General features: G+C 34.1%; 1 pseudogene; it reads left to right on the top strand.

Moving 5' to 3' along the window:
• LOC127703912 (uncharacterized) overlaps positions 1-17,123 on the top strand; it is a 33,169-nt pseudogene extending 16,046 nt beyond the window's left edge.
• Positions 17,124-17,467: the final 344 nt, after the last annotated feature.

The raw sequence follows: 17,467 nt of genomic DNA, 5'->3' as shown, positions 1-17,467 counted from the left end.
GATAACGTGATAAAAATTTTAAATCGTTTTAAATATAAAAACATTTTTATATTTTAGAATATATTCCAACTTCTTTTAAAAATGAAACAATATTTGTAAATGAAACATTATTAAATAAATCATACATATTATTGACATTGAAATGCTTCTTACGAATATCAGCAAAGTCAATACAATTGATTAAAACATGTTTAATAGTATACTTGCAGTTGCAAGGTATACATTGTGGTTCTACTTCATTTTTTAAAAGATATTCGTGTGTTATTCTAGTATGACCAATACGACATCTAGAAATAACACACTGATCTTTTCTGCACATAAAATTATTGAAAGGTTTACATAAATTAGGTTTAATTTCATGTAATTTATTACCATCTTTTTTACTCCATTCATTTTTCAATATATTAAAAACATATTCTCTAATATTAGATTTAAAATCGGTATATGGTATATCACAGTTAGATAAAGGGTCACCCAGGGCATTCTTTGCCTCAAGGTCTACAGCTGTGTTTCCAAGGATTCCAACATGACTCGGCACCCATAGAAATAATATTTCTTTAAGAAGAATTTTTAAATTCCTCATTACATATAAAATTTTGAGAATTGTTGGGTTTTTAATTTTAGTATTTTGTATAGCTTGTAAGCATGAAAGTGAATCAGAACATATAATAAATTTGGATTTATCTGAAGAAGCAATAAATTTCAAAGCCAAAATTATTGCTTCTGCTTCAGCAGTAAAGATCGATGCATCAGATGGCAAACGGAGAGTTGCAGCTCTGTCCCTGAAGACAGCAGCAGATGCAACTCTGTCACCATCTTTTGATCCATCAGTATAGACAGTTGAAAAATCTGAATAATTGGCTTTGATTTCAGCATAGTGTTGCTGAATTAAAAGCGGATTTGTTCTATTTTTATTGTGTTCACGGAGATCAAATATCATTTTTGGTTTGGGACATTTGCAAGTTTCAACTTGAGCAACAGATTTTAAATCAAAAGAAGCTAAATGTGGTTTTAAACGTATACCTAACGGGGGAATTTTATTTTCATGTTTTGCAAAAATATCTTCATAAATTGGATTAAAAACACAGCTGTAGGCAGGATTATCTGAGTAGGCTTTTAGTTTGACAGCATATTGAAGTCCAAGCTTCAAACGTCTGTTAGAGAGTGAGCCTCTACATACAGACTCTCAACTGGTGAGGTTTTAAATGCGCCAAGACAGAGACGCAAACCCTGATGATGCACAGCATCGAGAATCTGTATGTAGGACTTCCTTGCAGAGCCATACACTATAGAGCCATAATCTAGTTTAGATCTAACTAGAGATCTATATAAATTAAGTAAAATGTTGCGATCGACAACTTTTAAAATATCTAATGCTTTTAAACATTTCGATTTTAACATTTTGATATGGGGTAGAAAGGTTAACTTTTTATCGAAAATTAACCCAAGAAATTTGGTTTCATCAACCATTTTAATTGGGTTGCCGTACAAAGTGAGTTCTGGATCAAGATGCAATTGCCTTTTGTTACAAAAATGCATCCCGACCGTTTTTGAAGTGGAAAATTTAAACCCATTTTCCGAGGCCCATTTTTCAATTCTTCCAAGACATAACTGTAATTGTCTTTCTATGTTATTCATATTTTTGCCTCTATAACATATTAAAAAGTCATCAACATACAATGAACCTTCAATATTACTTTTTAAAACTTCAACAAGGCTGTTGATTTTAAGACTAAATAATGTAACAGATAAAATACTGCCCTGAGGGACACCCATCTCTTGATCATACAGATCAGACATGGTTGAATTTACTCTAACATTAAATTGTCTGTTAGATAGAAAATTCGAAATAAAATTTGGCATATTGCCTTTCAACCCCATATCAAAGAGATCTTTTAAAATACCATACTTCCATGCAGTATCATAGGCTTTTTCTAGATCGAAAAAGACCGACACTACATGTTCATTTTTCGCAAAACTATTACGGACAAATGATTCGAATCGAACAAGATGGTCAAGAGTACTGCGACCTTGGCGGAATCCACACTGGATATTGGCTAAAAGCCCATTGGATTCCAGGAACCAAACAAGGCGATCATTGACCATCCGTTCTAGTGTTTTACAGACACAACTGGTAAGAGCAATTGGTCGATAATTAATAGGATCCGTGTGATCTTTACTTGGTTTTGGAATAGGCACGACGGTTGCAAGCTTCCAGATTGATGGTAAATCACCAGATTCCCAGATGTTATTCATAAGCTGCAAAAGAGTTTCCAGCGAGGAATCTGGCAAGTGTTTAACAGTTGGTAGTGAATATTATCAGGCCCACAAGCTGTATCATGGGCTTTTGACAGAGATGTTTTAAGTTCTTCAAGAGAAAAGAGTTTATTATAATTTTCACCATTTTTTGATTTAAAGTTTAATTTAATTTTTTCTTTTTGTTTTTTAACTTTTTTAAAATCTTCCCTGTAGTTGTTAGAAGAAGAAGATTTCGCAAAAGTTTCACCAAGCTTGTTGGCAATATCCTTTTCAGATGTTAATAAATAATTGCCATTTTTTAAATGTTTAACTGTGGCTTTAGAATTTTTACCTTTTATCTTTTGTATCATGTTCCATACTTTTGTCATCGGAGTGCGAAAAACACGGAAATTACTCAAGTTTTCTGTCGTTGGTTGTTGGTTGAACCGTTAAATCCGATGCCTCGTGTAAAGAAAGTGCCACGTTCTTTGCACGTTAAGAACCCTTGCAACAACTCTTTGAGGGTCCGTAGGTGACCTGTTGCAAGGCTAAATTTCTGTCCCTATCCAATATACCTTCATTTCCCGTGGCAGTCTAAATTTCTCCGGCCTGAATCCCTTAATCTATTACAGAACCTACCTATTGTATTTATTGTGAACTTGTTCTCGTCCTGAATATGCATGAAGTATTTGCCACTGGACGTTAAGCAACCAACAATCAATCAATCAATGCTATTGAAGAAGTTGATTTCATTGTCTTTTGATCAGACAATAATTATGTATGTATAACATGCCTTTACTTTTGAATTTCGAAATACTTAGGCTTTTCTACCTCAGGAATAGATTACCTTAGCTGTATTTGGCAAAACGTTTAAGAATTTTGGTCCTTAATGCACTTCAACTTCGTACTTTATTTGGCCTTTTTAACATTTTTGGATTCGAGCGTCTTTGATGAGTCTTTTGTATACGAAACGCGCGTCTGTCGTAAATACAAAATTTAATCCTTGTATCTATAATGAGTTTATTTAAACGATTGATTGATTGGTTGGTGGTTGCTTAACGTAAATCGGCAAATTTTTCATGCATGTTCAGGACGAGAACAAGTTAACAATAAATACAATAAGTAGGTCTTGTAATAGAGGCCGTCCGGGATGATGGTCGAGGAAATTTTGACTGCCACAGGAAAATGAGGATATTGTGGATAGGGACAGAAATTTTGCCTTGCAACAGGCCACCTACGGACCCCTCAAAGAGTTGTTGCAAGGGTTCTTAACGTGCAAAGAGCGCGGCACCCTCTCTACACGAGGCACCGGATTTAACGTTCCCATTCTGACCGGACGCCCCTTTTTGGCAAGTGTTTTACTGCCGGTCGGAAGAAGACCAAGTGATCATACTTCTTTTCCCCAGTCACCCTTGGGGGGTTGCCTTTAAACGCTTTGGAAAATTAGAAATTGATAACCATCAATTAGCTTAAACTCTATGCCAGCAAACAGCTGGCACTTATGGTAGAAACACCAAATTAGAATAAAGAACGATAACTCTCTCTACATGACCCATCTGGAAAGTTTCGTCACCCTCGTTAAATGTCGTACGATTATTTTATTTTAATGGCTGCCATATCCTCGTTTTAAAACTTGAAAAAAAATCTTGATCGTAAATCTGCCACTCATAATGATATTTTCACTACACTTACAACTTAAATTCGGTCTTTGTTCTATAGTTAATTGTATAACACGTTACCTTAAATCGATCACTTCCATCACTGACAAATTTATCCTTTTTTAGCCTTAAATGGCACTTCATTTTTAATGATCATTTTATTTAAAGTTACCTTAAATAGGACATGCCACGTATGTCTTTCATTTCTTACAACACTGGTGAACAGTGTAATTTCTATATTTGGCAATCAAACTCTTTCAGCAAATTTAAAATTATGCAAGACACACATAGAGAATAAACGCAACAAAATTAGTGCAAATAGATAGATGTGTTACGCAATAAGTGCAAAAGGTTCGATATGTGACCTTTTTTTAACTATACTGTAGCAGGTAACGATTATTAATTGTGACAGTGTAATAAAATTTGATTAATAAAAAAACTTGTGTCAATAAGTTTCAGCAGATGTGGAAATTTTTATGACAAAGAGTTTGGAAAAATCAGTGAAGATCGGTGCACTACAAACTGAAAAATTATGACCCATTGATATGTCACAATTGGTAAATTACTACTTATTGATATATTTCCTCGGTAAAATTGCACCTCATTGATATATTTGGCATATCAAATAAAGAGACCCATTCCAGCGGCTCATATTTACATACCTTCAAAGTCGAGGATGTATAAGTACAGAAACAACCGGCAGGGATATGAAATTATTAGGCACGAAGTGATTGGATTAATAATTAACACTGTTGTTAACATTGCTTTCTTCAAACATAATAAACCATTAGAATCAGCATATATTTCAGCTAAGACAGATTTATGACATATATATGTATGTTAATCAGATGAGATATCTCTCATTGAAAATTTACAGAATGCAAAATTTCAAGTCTGTTTATGCTGACCTTAGATTGATTTGTCTTCATGACTTTTTTCTTAAATCAAATTTTGGTGTTATGCTACTTATATTTTGTAAATCTTTGACTCAGTAATTGATTGCAATAAAAATTAGAAATGAAAAGGTATCACCAAATTTTAAAATATGTCTTGTTTTTTCTCCAGAACATACATACTGAGAAACTAGATAATCAGACACAATGAGAAGAGTAGAAAGTAGATCACATCATAGGGGGCATGATTGAAAAGGTGATTTTGTACTCGAGAACAGGAATAACAACTTATATTACATCACTTAAATGATTATACTTTACGGATCAAAGAGCACGACACATTTATCACCATTACCTCTAACCGTTTAAAGTGGTATCACTTTTTTTTGAGACAGAACTGCCATTGAATGAACTACCTGTACAAGTGATTGAAATTCTCTCTTATTCAAAAGAGATTCTGAGAGCTGATGCCACATACACTTTAATATTAATATGATATTCAAGTTATTTGGTTCAATAATGACAATCTGAAATTAATGAATATGGTGACCGTGCCTATAATGTGTACAATTTTGACTTTATTGACAATGGATTTGACTATTTGATACATTCCATTAATGCCAGTACTGATGCATTACTTGATGAAGATACTATACAAAGAACTCTCCAGCATTTAAGATTGAGTGCTGATTTATTGTGTAATCGACTAATAGGAATTGTACACTACTGTGAAGTCATGGATGAAGGAATTCTAATTGACATTGACCCAGATGAAAATTTGAAAACTATCAAAAATGTTAAAGAAATTCTGATGTGCAGAACATTTAGAGAAATGTTACATTAAAGCTATGGAGATAAAAAACGTGCGTCTTTTGCTATTGAAGAAGTTGATTTCATTGTCTTTTGATCAGACAATAATTATGTATGTATAACATGCCTTTACTTTTGAATTTTGAAATACTAAGGCTTTTCTACCTCAGGAATAGATTACCTTAGCTATATTTGGCAAAACGTTTAGGAATTTTGGTCCTTAATGCACTTCAACTTCGTACTTTATTTGGCCTTTTTAACATTTTTGGATTCGAGCGTCTTTGATGAGTCTTTTGTATACGAAACGCGCGTCTGTCGTAAATACAAAATTTAATCCTTGTATCTATAATGAGTTTATTTAAACGATTGATTGATTGGTTGGTGGTTGCTTAACGTAAATTGGCAAATTTTTCATGCATGTTCAGGACGAGTACAGGTTAACAATAAATACAATATGTAGGTCTTGTAATAGAGGCCGTCCGGGATGATGGTCGAGGAAATTTTGACTGCCACCCACAGGAAAATGAGGATATTGTGGATAGGGACAGAAATTTTGCCTAGCAACAGGCCACCTACGGACCCCTCAAAGAGTTGTTGCAAGGGTTCTTAACGTGCAAAGAGCGTGGCACCCTCTCTACACGAGGCACCGGATTTAACGTTCCCATTCTGACCGGACGCCCCTTTTTGGCAAGCGTTTTACTGCCGGTCGGAAGAAGACCAAGTGATCATACTTCTTTTCCCCAGTCACCCTTGGGGGGGGGTTGCCTTTAAACGCTTTGGAAAATTAGAAATTGATAACCATCAATTAGCTTAAACTCTATGCCAGCAAACAGCTGGCACTTATGGTAGAAGCACCAAATTAGAATAAAGAACGATAACTCTCTCTACATGACCCATCTGGAAAGTTTCGTCACCCTCGTTAAATGTCGTACGATTATTTTATTTTAATGGCTGCCATATCCTCGTTTTAAAACTTGAAAAAAAAATCTTGATCGTAAATCTGCCACTCATAATGATATTTTCACTACACTTACAACTTAAATTCGGTCTCTGTTCTATAGTTAATTGTATAACACGTTACCTTAAATCGATCACTTTCATCACTGACAAATTTATCGTTTTTTAGCCTTAAATGGCACTTCATTTTTAATGATCATTTTATTTAACGTTACCTTAAATAGGACATGCCACGTATGTCTTTCATTTCTTACAACACTGGTGAACAGTGTAATTTCTATATTTGGCAATCAAACTCTTTCAGCATTGATTGATTGATTGTTGTTTGCTTTACGCCGCATTAGCACAGAAAGGCTATATCGCGGCGAGAGCTAATTCGAATATTATAACAATTTAAGGTATATTTTTAAAATCAGACAAAAGGTCTTTCAATAAACTAAAATTCTAGACTAAAGCAAATTGATTATTCACAAATAAAAATCAATACTAAGATAACGTGATAAAAATTAAAATCGTTTTAAATATAACAACATTTTTTATATTTTATAATATATTCCAATTTCTTTTAAGAATGAAACAATATTTGTAAATGGAATATTATTAAATAAATCATACATATTATTGACATTAAAATGCTTCTTCCGAATATCAGCAAAGTCAATACAATAAATTAAAACATGTTTAATAGTATACTTGCAGTTGCAAGGTACACATTGTGGTTCATCTTCATTTTTTAAAAGATACTCGTGTGTCACTCTAGTATGACCAAGTCGGCATCTAGAATTAACACACTGATCTTTTCTGCACATTAAATTATTAAAAGGTTTACCTAAATTGGGTTTAATTTCATGTAATTTGTTACCATCTTTCTTACTCCATTAATTTTTCAAAATATTAAAAACATATTCTCTAATATTAGATTTAAAATCGGTATATGGTATATCACAGTTAGATACAGTGTCACCCAGGGCATTCTTTGCCTCAAGGTCTACAGCTGTGTTTCCATGGATTCCAACATGACTCGGCACCCATAGAAATATTATTTCCTTAAGAAGAATTTTTAAATTCCTCATTACATATAAAATTTTGAGAATTGTTGGGTTTTTAATTTTAGTATTTTGTATAGCTTGTAAGCACGAAAGTGAATCAGAACATATAATAAATTTGGATTTATCTGAAGAAGCAATAAATTTCAAAGCCAAAAATATTGCTTCTGCTTCAGCAGTAAAGATGGATGCAGCAGATGGCAAACGGAGAGTTGCAGCTCTGTCCCTGAAGACAGCAGCAGATGCAACTCTGTCACCATCTTTTGATCCATCAGTATAGACAGTTGAAAAATCGGAATAATTGGCTTTAATTTCAGCATAGTGTTGCTGAATTAAAAGAGGATTTGTTTCATTTTTATTGTGTTTACGGAGATCAAATATCATTTTTGGTTTGGGAAGTTCCCATGGAGGACATTTGCAAGTTTCAACTTGAGCAACAGATTTTAAATCAAAAGTAGCTAAATGTGGTTTTAAACGTTTACCTAACGGAGGAATTTTATTTTCATGTTTTGCAAAAATATCTTCATAAATTGGATTAAAAACACAGTTGTAAGCAGGATTATCTGAATAGGCTTTTAGTTTGACAGCATATTGAAGTCCAAGCTTCAAACGTCTGTCAAAAAGTGAATGCTCATCAGCCTCTACATACAAACTCTCAACTGGTGAGGTTTTAAATGCGCCAAGGCAGAGACGCAAACCCTGGTGATGCACAGCATCGAGAATCTGTATGTAGGACTTCCGTGCAGAGCCATACACTATAGAGCCATAATCTAGTTTGGATCTAACTAGAGATCTATATAAATTAAGTAAAATGTTGCGATCAGCTAAGACAGATGTAATGCCTCTACACTGTTTGCCTTATAAGGAAAATTAATTCCAGGATGATGTGATAATCCTTGTCTGGTACCAACAGCTTCTGGTTACCATTAAGGAGGAAGCTGGTGCTGATGCAGAACAAAACATTTTCAATAGAGGAGACTAATTTACCAAAGAAAGATTATCTAAAGCTATATTACTTCCTTTTGGAAATATTGACCCACAAGACCAATTTTTCCACATAGAAAACTGGGAATTTTTAGTCAAGACCAAGACTCTAGAATTTTTGGAACGTATAATATATGTATTCCAGTCAAGATATATATACCGAAACTTTCACAGACATTGTTGACGGAAGAATAAACAAATCCTTGTATGAAGATGGAAGTGTTTTCATAACTTGAAGAAAAGCTGTCTAGTTCCTTTGGCACTTTTAGAAACATATTATCTCTGCCATTTTCACCCCCAAGGGTGACTGGGGAATAGAAGTATGGTCACCATTGGTCTTCCTCCGACCGGCAGTAAAACCCTTGCTAAAGTGGGGCGTCCGTTTGGCTGTGCGGGATGTACAAATTTGCAGCCACGTCCGGTCAGAATGGGGACGTTAAATCCGATGCCTCGTGTAAAGAGAGTGCCACGCTCTTTGCACGTTAAGACCCCTTGCAACAACTCTTTGAGGGGTCCGTAGGTGACCTGTTGCAAGGCTAAATTTCTGTCCCTATCCAATATACCCTCATTTCCCGTGGCAGTCTAAATTCCTCCGACCGTAATCCCGAAAGCCCCTATTACAGAACCTACCTATTGTATTCATTGTTAATTTGTTCTCGTCCTGAATATGCATGAAATATTTGCCACTGGACGTTAAGCAACCAACAATCAATCAATCAATCTCTGCCATTTTGTACAGCTAAATATGTATGTAATGTTTGTGGCAAAGGTTACCGATCCAAACAAGGGATGTTTGACCATATGAAACGAGAGCATGGGACACCAAATTTCACTTGTACCCAGTGTTAACAAAAGTTCACATCCCGCACATTGTTCCGGTCTTACCTCCCTAACCATTCAAAGGCATTATTCAAAGAAAATTATATTTTATAGCACAATTTATCTAAAGGATATATTTGGGGCAAACAAGGTCCTAAAATTAATAGCGATAAAAATACAGAAACGTTATATTATGATCAAGGAATAAAACAATTATTACATCATTATATTTTCAATGACAAACAAAAATACATAAGAAATGATCCAAAAGACGTATAATGATGGCAACAAACAAACACAGGAACACACAAATACAACACAGGAAAACACAGAAACCTATTTGAAATTATTATAGTGAAATGACAACTGCGGGTTCATTGTTCCATAAACACATTTGTGCTTGTTTATTATTCAGATCAATTTTCTTCGTTCATTTCAGGACAAACAATATAAATGTGCAGATTGCTCAAAGCAGTATGTTCACAAAAAATATCTAGCAAATCACATCACTGCAAAGCACACTGACAACATGTTTAAATGTTGACACCTGTCAAAGGACATTTGCCTATAAGAAAACTCTAGATCAGCACTGCTAGGTGCACAGTGGAAAGGTGTACATTTGCATTCTGTGTGATGCCAATATCCGGTAAAAGGCAAACTACAGGCGACACCAAAGGAAGGTACATATAATGTGAAAAAACTTATTGATCATAAAGAAATACATAGATAACAAAAACTTGCAAGGTTCAGCCTTCTTTATTCTTTCACTATTCACAGGCTGCATAGGTTGAATGTCCCTCTGGTATCTTTCGTCCCTCATTTAAGAGATTTGCTTAATGTAGTCAGGTCTAAGATGACATCTTTAAAAATAGCTAGATGTCTGTTAAATCCTCATAATTCAGACTAAATCTTTTATGGGCTAATATCCGTTCTTAATTAGTCCTGTGGTACGACCTGGTCCTTTCTGCAATTCTGCCGGGAGCACCAAATTCTACCATTTTTTCTGTTTTTGTAACAAATGATAATAATTTCAACCAAAGAGCTTTTAATTTGTTTTTCTCCACTAACTGTGATGTCAAAGTAATGTTCATTTTGAATTTGTACATGTTCTTCTTTAATATGTTTTGTTATGTCATGTAATGGTTCGCAGGCTAACACTTCGTATTTGGAATGTGAAGTTCCTCTGCGGTAAGTTTTTTCACACATCAAAACGGGTGGTCTTTGGATCCTTCTAAAATGTCTTGAAGAATCTATTGAAGTTCTTTTTTTCTAATGTGGCTGGTGTTTTAGAATTGACTCTTCTATTTTGAAGTGGTTTGACACATTTTTGGTATGCACTGCAAAGATTGTTGTGTTCATTGGTTATACAGACACTAGGGCATGACGTCATATATCAAATGACTTAAAAGTAGTTTAAGCATCGGTCATATATCAAATAACACAGACATCAAGATGTCGTATTTTCGGTTCATGAAATGCAACCATTTCCCGGCAAACACACAACGTCAACATAACGTAATGTTATATTTACGTTACGTTTACGTGTAACGTTAAATTAACATATAAGGAAAACGTTAAACATGATCGTTATGAAGTAACCAATCAAAGCAAAAAAGAACTAATGGTAGGTTAAACTAAATAATTTGCCAATCTTCTGTAGAGAATGATTCCACCTATATTAATGTGTATTTCTTGGAAAAAATTAATTCCCCCCCCCCAGAGTATTCCATTCTTTAAGACGATCTCGTATTACGCTAGAATAATGTTAGTATAACGTCGAAGAAATGTATTCTTTTATATGTTTTATTAATGATGTTCGTTGAAGGTTAAAGCATAACGTCTTATTCATAATGTTGAAATTACGTAATTGTAACGTTAAAATAATTCGTTTTTTTTTCAATACGAAATAATAACGTAAAATTAATACGACAGTACCACAACTCCATAACGTTTTCTCAAATATATAAATTTTCAATATTTGGGTCATCTAAATTTATACGATATATTTGGTTTACAGTTTGATTTAGAAGAAACACGGACATAGCTAGATAATACAATTAATTATCTAATTACTACCATAATTTGATTTTAATTAATATTGTAATTTTTCATTGTTATTAATAAATGTCATATCGGTATTACAAACCTTATCCTGAAATCTATTCTTACACTATCCATTTTTTGGGAAATTTTTAGAAATTCAGATGTGACGTCACATTGTGCGTTTATTGCGTTGGCTAACTCGGTTGTGAATTTTGATGTGCTGGATTAGGTTGTTGTATATTCTTTCCTAGACTTCATCTAATTGATACCGTTTTTTGCAGCATGATAAATCTGCCTCAGGCTTTGTACTTTTATGAAAGTAACAGTCATATACACCTTCTGAGTGCAATCAAATTGGCTGCTCTAGAATTGTAATTAACAATTCTGAGACCACTTGTTGAAACAGATCGACCAACAGCGACCCCTAACTGCCCGGGTGCAAAGAACGAGTAACAATCCACCTCCACTTTAGGCAAAGTCATGCCTAAGGCACGGTGAACTGTTAATGCGTATGCCAGCTTAATTGGGAACTGGTGTCTTAAAGCAAGGGACTTTTTCTGCCTTGGATCATAAGTGTCAAACCGCACCAGTTCCAAAGGTACAATCCTTCCACCAAAATTGACAATGGGTGGGTGTCCATGCTGCAATTCAATAACTTTGCCTATCATTCCATTCATCAGTCCACCAGATAAATTTCGGACTTAAACAACAGGAGCCCCAACTTTTAAAGCTAAAGTTGCACCACCAGGACACTGAAGTAGTAAATGTTTTGGACCCGGAATAAAAATTGCAAAGCATAAGTCAAATTCATTACATATATTCAACTGATACATAAAATGCTATTTTAAGACTACATATCAAATTTCAAAGGATTACAAACTTAATGTTATAGTTTTTAAAGTAATAACATCATATCATATGACATCAAATAGTACATGAATTTGTGTAATAGTATATACATTGTAGAAATCCCCAAGATTCTTTACAAATGTTTATTCTTTGTTAAGCGGAAATAACAAGAGTTTACATGAATAGCAAATATATTATGTTTTACAATTACCCAAACTAGATTATATTTCAAATAATATACCTTTAAATGAAGTATATGACCTTATTTCAAACTTTAACCAATAGTGAATTGCTAAAAATAGTAGAATATAATTTGATATATTTTGCTTCACCCTAGAATTTTTTCCAATAGACATTTAAAGTAAACCTGTATGTTTTATTTTTAGCCATGGCTGCCATCTTGGTTAATGGGCGGAGTCATTTGGATAAATTTAGCTATCTTCCCTAAGGATGATTTACAGTCAGGGGAACTACTAAATAATCTTTATTTATTTGAAGAAGTAAAGAAAAATATACTGATACAAGTTTATTATAAAGTTTGAATAATCTCCCCTTAATTTTCTCAAAAATTCACGTATAAGTGAATTATTTTTTACATAAGTAAAAAAAACTGAATGCCTAAGGGACATAACTAAGCCATTTTTATACTTATACAAATAAATAAAATTCACTTGTATAAGTATCCTACAAATTCAAAGTATATAATTATTACAAAATGTACTTCTTCAAGTAAATAAAAATTATTATTACAAGTAGTACCCCTGACTGAGTTAGGCTAAGTTTGGTTTCATTTAGCTCAGTTGTTTCAAAGATTTTTTAAAAAGGTATCAAAACGATTGATTGATTGATTGTTGGTTGCTTAACGTCCAGTGGCAAATATTTCATGCATATTCAGGACGAGAACAAGTTCACAATAAATACAATAGGTAGGTTCTGTAATAGATTAAGGGATTAAGGTCAGAGAAATTTAGACTTCCACGGGAAATGAGGGTATATTGGATAGGGACAGAAATTTAGCCTTGCAACAGGTCACCTACGGACCCCTCAAAGAGTTGTCGCAAGGGTTCTTAACGTGCAAAGAGCGTGGCACTCTCTTTACACGAGGCATCGGATTTAACGTCCCCATTCTGACCGGACGTGGCTGCAAATTTGTACATCCCGCACAGCCAAACGGACGCCCACTTTAGCACGGGTTTTACTGCCGGTCGGAGGAAGACCAATGGTGACCATACTTCTATTCCCCAGTCACCCTTGGGGGTGGTATCAAAACGAAGAAGGACGACAAGTGATGATAAAAACTCACTTTGCCCTTTTTGGGCAGGTGAGCTATAAAAGGACCAATGTATACTTGTATCTTTTGCTTTGAACAAAAACAGTTCACCTTCCAAGTCATCCAACATTTCCTGGTTGATATATGATGTGTCAAAGTTGGTACCAAAAAGTCTGGTGATGTCATCAGTTGACTCTGGTAATGGCCTGTCTAAACATTTTAAAAATTGCTGTTTCTTGTGATGGTTTTTCCCTCACACATTTCATTTACAGCTATTGTCAAAGGTAATTCATTCTGACGTACAACCTGAAAATTAAAGAAGTTTTGATGTCCATTAAGGAAGATATATTATGTATATAAGGTATTTAATAAAAAAAAATAACTGAAAAATAGCCAACGATAATTCTTACGGGGCGATGGATCGTATAAATTTGATACAGTACACTACAAAATATGATATATAACCAGTCTAAAACTAAAAGGATACAACATTAACGGAAAGCTTAATACTAAAATATATGATAAAAGAGATGATTTTTCATTTCCTATCGTTAATTATCCATTTTTAGATGGTGACGTTCCCTTGTCACCATCTTACGGTGTTTATATATCTCAACTTGTACGATTCGCTTGTGTATGTAACAATGTTTTAGATTTTAACGAGAGAAATTTATGTATTACTGAAAAATTATTACACCAGGGTTTTCGATATCACAAACTAGTCAAAACATTTACTAAATTTTATCATCGGTATAAGGACATCATTCGTAAATATAGCTCAACATGCAGACTTCTTATACGTTCAGGTATTTCACATCCAATTTTTTATGGAAATATTCTTTATAAAGCACAAAAATGTCAGTATTCACCTCTGAAGCTAACAAAACCTTTAAATAGACTTATTAAGAAGGGATATAGTTACGATACTGTTGTCAGGTCATTAAGGATTGCATATTTTGGCGTTAATATTGATTCACTTATAGGGTTTTTGCATCGGCACTAAACACATTTATTTAAAAACCAGTTGTTGGCATGACACGGGTTATGTTCTTTTCATATATGTTATGATGGTATGATACTAAGCTCCTAACGGGAAGGATTGTGCCTGATATTCATATGATGAAGACATAATCTTTCAATCAGTTTAATTGAAGTCTGGAGCTGGCATGTCAGTTAACTGCTAGTAGTCTGTTGTTATTTATGTATTATTGTCATTTTGTTTATTTTCTTTGGTTACATCTTCTGACATCAGACTCGGACTTCTATTGAACTGAATTTTAATGTGCGCATTGTTATGCGTTTACTTTTCTACATTGGCTAGAGGTATAGGGGGAGGGTTGGGATCTCATAAACATGTTTAACCCCGCCGCATTTTTGCGCCTGTCCCAAGTCAGGAGCCTCTAGCCTTTGTTAGTCTTGTATTATTTTTAATTTTAGTTTCTTGTGTACAATTTGGAGTTAAGTATGGCGTTCGTTATCACTGAACTAGTATATATATATTTGTTTAGGGGCCAGCTGAAGGACGCCTCCGGGTGCGGGAATTTCTCGCTGCATTGAAGACCTGTTGGTGACCTTCTGCTGTTGTCTGTTCTATGGTAGGGTTGTTGTCTCTTTGACACATTCCCCATTTCCATTCTCAATTTTAACATGTGTGTTTTATATATATATAAACAAACATCTAAAACTTAAAATGTTAAGATAAAACTATAAAAAAAACTGTTGAGTGACACAATGTATGTCCTACGGTATCTGTCTGCATAAAACTGAAAATTAAATCAACGTCACTGGACCAACTACTGGGTAGGGCCTACGAATTGTTGACATACCGATTTGTATAGAGATAAGTATAAATGCAACTTCTTACAAAATATCATTGATCTATCACAAGTAGTTCCTATCAATCTAACGTAAGCAGAAAACTTTACAATTAAAATTGTTGTGGCACTAATAAGTACTGATAGTAATGCAGGATAGACACAAATTTTGCATGAGATAGATTTATATATATTTATTGATATTAATTTAACTGTTGACTTGTGTTTATAATATGCCTGTTTATTGTTTTATCAGAGTATATATACCGTTGTCAGTCTATTATCAACATGTCAGACAATTACTCAAAAACACTTTCAAAGTTTCATGAAATTTTGGTGAATAGTTCATATCTATTGGCGTAAGCTCCCTGTTAATTTTTATAAATTTTACTTTGACAAGTTATTGAATTTTATCTCAATAAAAATGTGGGATTTTCAAGTTTTCTGACAAAACTCAGCAATACTGTGAACAATTTTCATTAGTTTGCCCTAACCACGTGATAACTGTACTCAAAATCTTTTATTATCCTAATGTCAAAATTATTTTTAATCAGATCAACATGAAGACTAAAAAAATCTGACAATTTCTCAATTTCTCTTTAACTAAAAAAAAAAAAATGCATACCTACCTACCCACCGTCTTTACATCTAGAAAGGGTTTGGGCAACCAAATAGTTTTAAAGATGTCCCTTTTACGCCCTTAGAAGTGGCGACCACGTCAATATAATACTTCCATGCTACAATGTAATTCATGGTTTTTTAAATAACACATATCATATGCCATTGCAAAGTTAAGGATATTTGTTTTTTCATATTTTTTTTTAAGGTGGTCTCATAAGTGAGAGGACTAATAGAAGACACAAGGCAAACATGATAAAAGTTATGAACACTACATGGAAAAATGAGAAGCCTACAATAAACTTCACAACCAGACCATATAAGGAACCTAGACTTAACTAACCATTGTATGATGGAAGTAAAACCACAATCCTACAATCAGTGTTGCGTCATTTTGTGACTTTTTGCTCGAACAATGGCATGTCAAAGTCTGCAGTGAGCATGTGTTTGTCAATTGAAAAAAAGTACTTCCTGAACCTAACAAGCTACCTGCAAGTTACAATGAAGCAACACATCTTGACCCTTATTTTAATTAATTGTGGATGAACTATGACATTATCGGAATCAAAACTTTTGAACACCTACAAAGGAGCACCATGCAAGGTTATTACAATATCAGTGTGATATACCATCATTTGGCAATTTGTTACATGTGTCAAGTCAGGCAGCATTAAGAGGATGCCCATACCGTAGAGAAACTGGTAAATACTGTAAAAACCTGCACAAAGTCGTCCACTTAAACAACAGATCATTTTTACCTACCAACCATCATCTACGATCAGATACCACAAATTATGCATCAAGAGGGAAGAATCCTTAACTACTCAGCACATGTATACCAAGGAGGAAGAGTATGACAAAAGGAAGCAATACGACGATTTACCCAACAAAAATCAGAAAAACAATGTGCAAACAAGAACTGGTTTGAAAGGTACATACAGCTTCATGAAGCTACCATATCATAACAGATGCAACCAGACGGCATGCACACAATTGCTGATGTTATTGGTAATGTTTTGGACAATGTTACTGGAAAGGATGATACAAAGAAAGTAAGGCTATGTGAGCAAAAGTTCAATAGTTTTAAAGACACTTGGGTGAAAGAAAATACAGTTGTAACATAAGTGTCAACAGATGTTTCCAGCACTGAAGTAGTGGGTCGGAAAAGGAAGAGTAATGTGCAACAGAAAAAGAACAAGAGTAATAATGTTGAACAATGTGTATTACCATCTGCTCATTGGAGGTTAGATCGTACAGCTCTAGCAGTTGCAGATAAGAGAGCCAAAAATTTGCAATACCCACCGGGTTTTGACTACCACTCAGACGATTATTTCTCGAAGCCATGGACACTCAGAACTATGCATGGGAAGCTTCAGGTATGTTTTAACAAAATAGAATGTGTGGTTCTAGTTACATAAATTACATTATGTAATAAACTGTAAAAAGTTGGTACAATCCTTACGCAACA

This window comes from Mytilus californianus, unplaced genomic scaffold (assembly GCF_021869535.1).
Source record: "Mytilus californianus isolate M0D057914Y unplaced genomic scaffold, xbMytCali1.0.p SCAF_55, whole genome shotgun sequence".
NCBI classification, from domain to species: Eukaryota; Metazoa; Mollusca; class Bivalvia; order Mytilida; family Mytilidae; genus Mytilus; species Mytilus californianus.
Note: the sequence above shows the minus strand (reverse complement) of the source record. Positions and strands in the feature narration are given on the sequence as shown.